Source organism: Hordeum vulgare, chromosome 4H, assembly GCF_904849725.1.
Source record: "Hordeum vulgare subsp. vulgare chromosome 4H, MorexV3_pseudomolecules_assembly, whole genome shotgun sequence".
NCBI classification, from domain to species: domain Eukaryota; kingdom Viridiplantae; phylum Streptophyta; class Magnoliopsida; order Poales; family Poaceae; genus Hordeum; species Hordeum vulgare.
The window spans coordinates 113,346,481-113,358,215 of NC_058521.1; positions in this window are offsets into that span (position 1 = coordinate 113,346,481).

The window sequence follows — 11,735 nt, forward strand, 5'->3', positions numbered from 1 at the left end:
AGGGGGATCTGCTGTAGCTGGTGGAGCACGGAATGATCGTGCACAAGTCTCGGAGGCTGCCGGCGGAGAATGAGGTCGAGCCGGCGCCCCGGGAGGGGGAGCGCGTCCTGCTGCTCAGCCACGTCTATCGAGGTTTCTCCTTGCCCCCGCATCCTTTCCTCAGGGGCATTATGAATCACTTCGGGGCACAGCTCCACCACTTTCCCCCGAACGCTATTGCCCATCTCTCTTCTTTCATAGTTCTGTGCGAGTGCTTCATTGGCTGTCCTACCCATTGGGGGCTGTTCAAGAACATATTCTCTGCTAGATCTCAAACCATCAAACGACTCAGCCAGTCGGACGATAAGACACATCTTCTCCAGCTCTGCGGGGGCTTAGGTTTCCAGAAAAAGAGTCGGAGTAGTTATCCTGCCCTTCAGCTAAGTGAGTCGGTTAGGAAGTGGCAGTCGACGTGGTTCTACTGCCAGGACGTTGCCTGTCCGAATGCCACGACGGGGCTGCCTCCCTTTAGCTTAGATCGGCCCGCTCCGCCTAAGCAGCTTGCGCTCACGAAGGCGGAGAAGAACGACATCCAGCCTTTGGTCGAGGCACTCGTAGATGTCGTCAGAAGGGGGGGTCACCGGCATAGACTTGCTGGAGGTCTTCCTCGGTTGGCGCATCCAACCCCTGCAGGCTCGCGACCACGCCATGTGGCACTATACGGGGCCCGAAGATTCCACTCGGACCATTGTTGTGGGCGTGACTGAGGAGAAGGTGACCTCGTGGGTGCTCCAGATCACAGGCCCCTGCGAGAATCCCAGAGGATCCCGACGAGTGAGGCCTTTATGCGCGGATAATCCTCCTCCGAATCAGGTGAGTAACATTTGTCGAGTGCGCGTAACTGTCTTAATCTTACTGTTTGCTTGAATCTCTGTGTGACGTCTGATGTCGCCGACTGAATTTTATGCAGAAGTGGACCAACTGGTTTTCTCCCGTCTCGAACGGGAACCCGGCCGAGGAGGAGGAGGAAGGCAGCCAGGAAGGCAGCGTGGAGAGCGCTGAGTATGTCTCCGACAGCGGGGAATCGGAGGAAGACACTAGCGAGGAAGAGGAGGAAGACGAAGAGCAGTACTCGCCGCCTCCGCAGTTAGAGCATCGGACCAAGCGCCGACACGAACCTGCAGTTCCCTCGGTCCCTCCGGCATCCTCGAGTGCTCCGCCCACTGCCCCCGTGGTCCCGAGTGCTCGGAGCACCAAGAGGGCCAGGGATGTTGCTGCTGAGCCTGCGGGTCAGTCTTCCAAGGCGGCCAAACCGAGTGGGTCTAAACCTCGGAAGGCTTTGCCGCGGATGAGGGTTACTGTTCCCGTCACCTCCACGTAAGTGCCATAATCTTCTAATTTCTTCTGATATCCGATTGGACTCCTGTTTATTGGTCTAATGGATTTCACTCGACAGAGTTGCTACCTCCGCCACCTCTCCGGCCCGCCAGGAGGATGACCCCATGGACACGGACAATGTCATCTCGTCCCAGCCAGGTGCGTTGTAGTGAGCCCGAGAGTTTTATATTATCGCGTTGCGAATTCTATCTTAGGCCTTGCCTCTTTCTTTTTCTAAGATCCCGCGCCGTTCGGTCTATCAGGGGCGATTTGCATGGACGAGGGTGACCAGGGGAGAGCTGAACAACCGCGGAGCCCGTTCTTGAGGCTGCCCCACCAGTCACTGCTCTCGCCGCAGACGTGCTGCCGACTGAGGCGACGCTGCCGACTGAAACGGCGCTGGTGGCTGATGAACCGACTGGAGCGGGTCTTGGGATGCCCCAGGAACTTCCAACGATGCCAGGCTCGTCGAATGTCGAGTTCAACATCCAGCGTCTCCCGGAGGAGCAGGTGGGAGCGGCCAAGGGGGCCATGGTGCAGGCGGAGCTGATGGCGGGAGAAGCCAAGAAGGCATATGACTCCATCGCATCCCTGTACCAGCGGAGCTTGGAGCTGCAGGATGATATCCGAGTAAGTGGGCTAGTAAGTATTTACTTTTATCTTGTAACCCACTGGGTGTTCTCGGATACCGTATGACGTTTGCAATGGGTTCACTCTGAGTGAACCCAGTGGGTGTAGTCCCCGAGACTTCTGTCGAGTGCTTGCACCGACAGTTGTCTTTATACATATTGTCTTTGCTTTGGTCAGATCTGTAAATAATATGGCCGACTGCGAACAGTTGTGGCACTCGGGGTGCACTTACTGTAAGAGTCCCCGAGAGTAATTTGTACTCAGGTCGGGTAGTATTAGCCTCGTAGGCGTAGGTTGTAACATGTATCTCAATAGGGCGGGCCTGCTTGAGTTGCATGCTAGTGGGGTCACTCTTAGTGAACCCACTGGGTGTAGTCCCCGAGACCGCTGTCGACTGCTTGCGTCGGCAGGGGTCTGAAGAACTTAGACTTTTATTGTTGAATTGTCTGATTGTCTCTTGGTGTTGGCTGGCAGAAAACTTGTGAAATGGAGACAGCCTATGAGACTCTCAGGGCGGAGAGGAATCAATTAGCTGGTGAGCTTGATGCGGCGCTGCTTGCAATGGCTGGCGTGAAGGATGTTCTGGCGGAACGAGAGAAGTCATTGGAGCAGGCTCGTGAAGCGAACAAAGTGCTGACTGAGGAAGTTGAGAAGATGGGGAAACAGAGGACTGCTCTGATGGGACAGATGGACGTGCTGAACAAACGGTGCATAGCTCAGGAGAAATACGTCAGCGACTGGGCTCGGCAGATGATGACGCGTCTGGCTGGTAAGTCCTACTTTGTCCGAGTGCTTGTGGTATGTGCGTCACACTCGACGCTTATTGTTTGCTTGTCCTTTTGTTGCAGATTTTTGCATTGATGCTGAAGCTGAAGCAGCTGACGTGGAGCGGTCGATTCGCGAGAACGTTCCACTCGGCGAGGACGCCAATCGAGGTCTGCTCCGAGCGCACATCCGCGTGGGCAAAGTTGGCCCTTTCATCGGTCGACTGAGAGAAGTTGTCGGCCGAATCGACAAGGAGCTTTGGCCAGAAGATGAGTCGCGACAAGAGATGGAAAACTTGATGACTCGACTGGAGGAGATCCCGAACCGAGTGCAGTCATGGAAGAAATCTGCAGCTCGTTGTGGTGCAGATGTTGCTCTGTCCCTGGTCCGAGTTCATTGCAAGGAGGTGCGCGAGGAGAAGCTGAAAACATTGAAGGTCGCTAACACGAAGAAACTTTGATTCGAAGACTTCATGGAAACTTTCCTTGAGAGTGCCACCCGCATCGCCGACGTTATCGATCTGGACACGTTCGTAGAGCCCTCCAGTCCTGGCGCTAATCCAGATGATGTGTAAGAATTCTTTATCCTCGGTATGCCGAGTGTTGATCTGTAAGGAACTTTGGCCACTGTTGTTGGCCGTCACATTCTTGGATCGGTGCGGGTAAGCTTGATCCGCACCGAGTGAACTATCTTTGTTTGAACTTTTGAATCTGAATCAAATCGTTTGCTCTTGTGTTGCAATTTTGCCTTGAGTTTTCTGTTTGGAGTTTCTTGGTGAAGCCAATGGAAAACATGCGTAGCATGTAAGTGTCAATTGTCTTGACATCTGCATGAGCCTTTGTGAGGGTCTTGCGGGGTCTCCGAGTGGATCTGTAGGGTACACTCGAGGGCAATAGAGTATTTAGGCGATTCATGATTACAGCTAAGTCGTCGAGTGTGTCGGACAGGCCTCACTCGAAGCGAGTTGGTACTTCATGTAATTGTCAGTAGTCTTGACATCCACATGAGCCTCAATGAGGGTCTATTACTCATGTATTTAGGCGAATCTGGATCGCAGCTAAACTTCCGAGTGCACGCACGGAGAAAGTTGATACTTAGGCGATTCTTGATCGCATCTAAGTTCCCGAGTGTGACGTGAAGTTCACACTCGAAGAAAGTTACTAGTTAGGCGATTCTTGATCGCAGCTAAGTCCCCGAGTGCGACGTTTAGTGCACACTCGGAGAAAGTTATTACTTAGGTGACTCTTGGTCACAGCTAAGTCCCCGAGTGCGACGTTTAGTGCACACTCGGAGAAAGTTATTACTTATGTGACTCTTGATGACAGCTAAGTCCCCGAGTGCGACGTTTAGTGCATACTCGGAGAAAGTTATTCCTTAGGTGATTCTTGATCACAACTAAGTCCCCGAGTGCGACGTTTAGTGCACACTCGAAGAAAGTTAGTACTTAGGCGATTCTTGATCGCAGCTAAGTCCCCGAGTGCGACGTTAAGTGCACACTCGAAGAAAGTTAATACTTAGGCGATCCGTGATCGCAGCTAAGTCCCCGAGTGCAACGTTTAGTGCACACTCGGAGAAAGTTAATACTTAGGCGATTCTTGATCGCAGCTAAGTCCCCGAGTGCGACGTTTAGTGCACACTCGGAGAAATTTAGAACTTAGGCGATTCTGGATCGCAGCTAAGTTTTTTTTTGAGTCCGGAGTCTGCGACCGCGGACGAATTTTGAATCTCCAAAAGCTCACTCTGCTTTATATTATTTCATCAATACTTGTTCTTTACATTGCTTCAGTCGACGGTCACGTGTAGAAGCGCTTCAGGAGATCTCCGTTCCATGCTCGCGGCTCGTCTATCTCCCTGTCGATGTTGTAGAGTCTGTATGCTCCGTTGTTCAGCACTTTGGAGATGATGAAGGGTCCTTCCCAGGCAGGAGCCAACTTGTGGGGTCTTTGCTGATCCACTCGGAGCACCAGGTCACCTGCTTGGAACGTGCGACTCCTGTTGTGGCGTGCATGAAAGCGCCGAAGATCTTGTTGATATATGGTTGAGCGAGTCAGTGCCATCTCGCGCTCCTCCTCTAGAAGATCCACTCCATCTTGCCTTGCTTGTTCTGCTTCAGCTTCGGAGAAGAGTTCGACTCGTGGCGCATTGTGAAGCAAGTCACTTGGAAGGACCGCTTCTGCTCCATAAACGAGGAAGAACGGTGATCGCCCTGTAGATCTGTTCGGGGTTGTGCGGAGACCCCAAAGTACTGAAGGTAGCTCGGTGACCCATGCGCCAGCGGCATGTCCCACCTCTCGCAGGAGTCGGGAATTCAAACCTTGCAGAATAAGTCCATTCGCCCGCTCTGCTTGTCCATTGGATTGAGGATGTGCTATGGAAGCAAAATCCACTGGATACCTTGGCTTGCACAGAAACCTTTGAATCTGTCCGAGTCGAAGTTTGTTCCATTGTCCGTGATTATGCTGTGAGGCACACCAAATCTGGAGATGATGTCCCTGACAAACTTGATGGCTGTTAGGGCGTCGAGCTTCTTGATGGGCTTGGCTTCAATCCATTTTGTGAACTTGTCGACTGCCACCAACAGATGTGTGTATCCACCTTGGCCTGTCTTGAATGGACCGACTGTATCTAATCCCCATACTGCAAACGGCCGCACAAGAGGGATTGTCTTCAACGCATATGTCGGCTTGTGGGACTTGTTGGAGTAGAACTGACAGCCCTCACATCGGTCGACCATATCTTTAGCCATCTCGTTTGCCTGCAGCGAGAAGAAACCATCCCTGAATGCCTTGGCGACGATTTCTCTCGAAGAGGCGTGATGACCGCAGGTCCCCGAGTGAATATCCTCCAGGATTAGCTGCCCCTCCTCTGGGGAGATGCATCATTGAAGAACGCCTGAAACGCTTTCCTTGTACAATTGGCCATCAATGACAGTGAATGACTTCGACCTGCGGACTATCTGCCTGGCCTGGACTTCGTCTTCTGGAAGTTCCTGCCTCAGGATGTATGCAATGATCGGCACAGTCCAATCGGGGATGACAGCGAGAATCTCCATGACCAGATCAACCACAGCAGGTACATCGACTTCAATAGGATCCGTTGAACTCTTTGGTTGTACTGGTTCCTCCATGAAAGGATCTTCTTTGACTGAGGGAAGGTGAAGGTGCTCGAGGCAGACATCACTCGGGACTGGTCTCCGAGTGGATCCGAGTTTTGCCAACTCATCAGCTGCTTGGTTCTTTAGTCTCGGAACATGATGAAGTTCTAGACCTTCAAACTTCTTCTCAAGCTTCCTCACTGCATTGCAATATGTGGTCATGGTGGGGTTCCTGACGTCCCACTCTTTCATCACTTGATTGACCACCAAATCCGAATCGCCGTAGACCATCAGGCGACGGACGCCGAGTGAGATGGCCATGCGCAATCCGTAGAGGAGAGCTTCATACTCTGCCTCGTTGTTGGAGGAATCGAAGTGTATTTGTAGCACGTACTTGAGTTTGTCGCCCTTTGGCGATATGATCACAACGCCAGCGCCGGAGCCATTCAACATCTTGGACCCATCGAAGAACATTGTCCAATGGGCCGAGTAGATGTGGGTCGGTTGCTGTTGTTCTACCCATTCTGCTATGAAGTCAGCCAGAGCTTGAGACTTAATAGCTTTCTTGGCCTCAAACTTGATATCGCAGTACATCATCTCCATTGCCCACTTCGCCACTCGGCCTGACGCGTCTCGATTGTGGAGAATTTCCGACAACGGAGCATCAGAAACGACAGACACCGAGTGGTCTTGGAAATAATGGGCCACCTTCTTCGCAGTCATGTAAATCCCGTAGATAAGTTTTTGATAGTGGGGATACCTCTGCTTGGAAGGAGTTAGGACCTCGGAGACGTAGTACACTGGCCGCTGAACTTTGTATGCTTTGCCTTCTTCTTCTCGTTCAACTGTAAGAACAGTACTGACGACTTGATTTGTAGCCGCGATATACAGAAGAAGGGGCTCTTTACTGAGCGGAGCAGTAAGAACCGGCTGGGTGGAAAGTAGGACTTTGAGGTCGTCGAATGCGACTTGGGCTTCGTCTGTCCACTCGAAAGTATCTGATTTCTTCATGAGTCAGTACAGAGGAAGTGCCTTCTCGCTGAGTCGACTGATGAACCTGCTCAAAGCCGCTAGGCAACCTGTGAGCCGTTGAACATCGTGTATTCTGACCGGCCTCTTCATTCAGACGATGGTCCCGATCTTTTCGGGGTTGACATCGATCCCTCGTTCGGAAATGAAGAAACCGAGTAACTTTCCGCTGGGAACGCCGAATGAACATTTGGCGGGGTTGAGCTTGATATCGTACCTATGAAGGTTGGCGAATGTTTCTGCCAAGTCAGTCAGCAGGTCGGAACCTTTGCGTGACTTGACTACGATATCATCCATATATGCCTCCACATTCCGACCGATCTGGTCGATAAGGCATTTTTGGATCATGTGCATAAAGGTAGCTCCTGCATTCTTCAAACCAAATGGCATAGTGATGTAGCAGAAGCACCCGAATGGGGTGATAAAGGCTGTCTTTAATTCATCGGGGCCATACAGACGGATCTGATGATAGCCCGAGTAGGCATCAAGAAATTACAAACGCTCGCAACCCGCAGTCGAATCGACAATTTGATCTATGCGGGGGAGCGGAAAATGATCCTTCGGGCAGACCTTATTGAGATGCTTGAAGTCGATGCACATTCGGAGCGACTTGTCCTTCTTGGGCACCATGACAACATTGGCGAGCCACTCGGAGTGGTGAACCTCGCGAATGAAGTTGGCTGCCAGCAGCTTGGCCACCTCCTCCCCGATTGCTTTCCTCTTGTGCGCGGCAGACCGGCGCAGGCGCTCTCGGACGGGCCGAGCGACGGGGTCCACATGCAGTCGGTGCTCAGCCAACTCCCTGGGTACACCTAGCATGTCAGAGGGTTTCCATGCGAAGATGTCCCAGTTCTCACGGAGGAATTGGGTGAGCTCGGTTTCCTATTTAGGATCGAGGGTGGTGGAGATGCTCGTCGGGGCAACAGTGTCGTCCGTCGGGTGAATGCTGACCTTCTTCATCTCTCCCGCCGACTGGAATGCGGACTCTGAAGCTGGCTTCTTTGAGCGCATCAGGTCGGCGGGATCGACTGTTTTCTTGTACTCGTCGAGCTCGAGGACGGCCATCTGCCGGTCGGCGATTCTTGATCCCTGCTGCATACACTCTTCGGCTCGCTGTCGATTGCCCGTGATGGTGACCACGCCTTTCGGGCCTGGCATCTTCAGCTTCAAGTATACGTAACATGGACGGGCCATGAAACTCACATACGCTGGGCGGCCCAGAATTGCGTGGTAAGCGCTCTGGAAATCCACCACCTCAAACGTGAGCTTTTCCTTGCGAAAGTTCTTGTCGGAGCCGAAAATGATGTCCAACGCGATCTGGCCGAGTGACTTGGCCTTCCGTCCAGGGACGACTCCATGGAACTGCATGCTGCTCTCGCTGAGTTTGGACATCGGAATGCCCATCCCCTTGAGAGTGTCGGCGTACATGATGTTCAAACTGCTGCCGCCGTCCATGAGGACTTTGCGCAGTCGGACTCCTTCTACCACCGGGTCGACAACCAGAGCTTGTCTTCCTGGGGTGGGTACGTGTGCTGGATGATCCGACTGGTCAAAGGTGATCGCAGTCTGAGACCATTTGAGGAACTTGGGGCTGGTAGGGTTGGCCATGTTCACCTCCCTGTTCACCAGCTTCAGTCGACTCTTGCTCTCAACGTCAGCAAAAATCATGAGTGTCGCATGGACTTGGGGGAACGGATCCTCCTTATCCTCCTCATCCTGTTCATTGACCTTTTCACTCGGTTGCCCTTCGCCGAACCCCTAGATCAGGAGGCGACACTGTCGAGTGGTATGCTTTGGATATATGGGGTTGCCCTCTTCGTCCATCTTCGTATGAACCGGACATGGCTGGTCCAGGATGGGATTATTGAACTGCTTCTTCTTGGGGGTAAACTGTGCCTTCCCTTTGCCCTTGAACTTGGCATTGGTCATGACTGCAGCTTCTGCCTGCGGAGTGGATGGAGCTTTTTTGCTTTTGCTTCCGAGTGTTGCTTCCATCTCCATCGCCGACTGTCTTGTGCTTGCCGCTTCGGATGCGGTCCTCTTCTTTGCCATTTGCGTAGCGTGCTGCTATCTCCATCATCTTGCTCATGGAGATGTCACCTGTTCGGCCGAACTTTAGGTACAGATCTCTGTACCGCACACCTGCCTTGAAGGCGCAGACTGCTTGATGCTCGGTGACGTTCTCCACCGTGTGGTAGAGAGTTGTTCAACGCTGAATGAAGTCACGCACGGGCTCATTCTACTTCTGGACGCAATGCTGGAGCTCCACGAGACCCGCAGGGCGCTTGCACGTCCCTTCGAAGGTCTTGGTGAACACTCGAGCCAGATCTGCCCAACTGTAGATGCTTGAGGGGGCCAACTGATTCAGCCACGCTCGCGCCGAGCCGTCGAGCATCAGAGGGAGGTGCTTCATGGTGACATGGTCGTCTCCTCCTCTGATCTGGACTGCCACTCGATAGTCATCTAGCCATGTTTCCGGCTTGGACTCTCCTGTAAACTTGCTGATTCTCGTCGCCAATCGGAAGTTGGGCGGGATGTCAGCCGAACGGATGGCTCGATTGAAACACTCGGGACCAGACACGATGGTCCTGCTTCCAGTCGGACGGTCCATATCGTGACCATCGCGATGGGCTCGGCCCCTGTCGACCCTTCGCTGGGCGATACGCCCTCTTGCGTCGGGCCTTGGGTTGTAAGTGTCGCCGACTGAATGCCGATCATCATGATGTCAGGGCCCATAGGACCCACCCCGCGGAGGGGTGCGTGAACGGCGGCGATCTTCGTGATTTATGGAATGGCTGCCTCCCCTGTGCCGCTGATGGGAAACAGGGCTGTGAACCAACCGATGCGTATTCGCATGAACAGAACTATATGGATCCTGTTGTGCGACTGGGAGACTGCCGAATTCTGCTGCTGCGCCGTGTGCAACATGGCTCGGATCTGCTCGATCCCTCTACCAGCCTCTGAATCAGTCGTATGGAGGGAATCGGCTATCTTGGCAGCCGCAGCCAAGTTGAGGAGGGGTGTGCGGAACAACTCCACGTTGCTCCGCCGAGTGTGCCGATTGGCAGAACAGCGAGGTGGACGGCGAGCGCCGGACGTTTCGCCGACCTCGTGCTCGTTCCGGCCAGCTTGACGGGGATCTTCATGGGAGTTGGCCATGTGTACTTCTGCCGCGGGCCCGCGACCCGCATACTCGGAAGGAAACTCAGTCGGAACCGAGTCCGAGTGCTGGGACAGCGGGGCAACCACAACGGACTCTAGAACCGCCACTTGTGAAGACGCGTTCTGGCGCGCCTGGGCGTGTTGCACCCAACGCTGGAGCCGCGGACGGCGAGACCCCTTGCTGCGGCGCGTGACGGCGGTGCAGGTCGACACCGGAGCCGACTGTTGGAGAAGAAGAATGCCGCGGGCGCCGGCACGGAAGTGCGTAGCCCCACGACGGGGAAGCGCCTCGACGTCGAGAGGAGCATCCCGAAGCCACGCCGAATCGTCGACGATGAAGGAGAGAGCGCCGAAGAAGATCTGGTGACCCATGCTCGAACCTCCACCGGACGACATGACGAAAGTAAGTAGTCGCAAACTCGCCGGAAGTCGCTTAGACGCCTGCCCCACGGTGGGCGCCAACTGTCGTGGGTATAAGCCTGACAGTAGATATGTAGGGTACGAAAAGGATGGGCAGGGCCTTAGCTACGGCGAGGTTGTATGAGTTCAGGCCCCTCTACGGTGGAGGTAATAGCCCTACGTCTCAGTGCTCTGGGAGCTTGTTGTCGAGTGGAATATAGAATACAATGAGTTGCTAACCCCTGCACCAGTGGGGGAGGGTGGCTTATATAGAGTGCGCTACCCTCTACAACAGTTCCGTGCACAGGGGTGGAGTAGTGGCGAATAAATGCCTACATTACAAGTAACGTGCGTCTTAAATGCTTATAAAGGCGTGTGGAAACGTACGACCGTTTCCCTCCTGGGGGGTTACGATGTACAGAGTGGAATCCAGTCGGTCAGTTCGACACGCTCCGAATGCTCATCTTCGACTAGATGGTCGACGGTCTGTTACCGACTGGATGAAGGGAACTTCTTAGTTCAGTCGGAACTGACTAAGGGCCATGTCCCTTATGAAGGGTAGTCCTTGGGTAGGACCTATAAGGCAGGCCTATGACCCTACCCTAGGACTATAACGCCATCAGCACCACCTATTGGAACCACACCAAAAATCCATGTGTCGTCGTTGCGTTTGATTTTCCGAACCCTCCTTTACTTACACTTGCAATGTCATTACTTTTTGCTGCTATACTCGTAGACTTGCATGCGTATGCTATGCTAAAATTGGGAAAATGTTAAGTTTTTTTTCAAGTAGTCTAATCACCCACCTCTAGACATACTTTCAATACTACAAAGATGAGCCGGGGCCTTTGACCAAGCCTTTTTATTTGGCGAGGCGAGCCAAGATTGAGTCGTCCTGGGAGAAGCTGCTTACATATTGGGCATTAAGATCTATAGAGATAGATCAAGGCGCCTGATAGGACTCTCACAAAGCACATAACTTGATAAGATTTTGAAGAAGTTCAAAATGGAACAGTCCAAGAAAGGGTTCTTGCTTGTGTTACAAGGTATAAAGTTGAGTAAGATTCAATGCCCACTGACTGCAGAAGATAGAGAAATGATGAGTGTCGTCCGCTATGCTTCAGCCATAGGGTCTATCATGTATGCAATGTTGTGCACAAGACCGGTTGTCAGCCTTGCCATAAGTATGACAGGCAGGTTTCAAAGTAATCCAGGAATGGAGCACTGGACAGTGGTCAAGAATATTATGAAGTACCTGAAAATGACTAAGGAAATGTTTCTTGTTTATGGAGGTGACGAA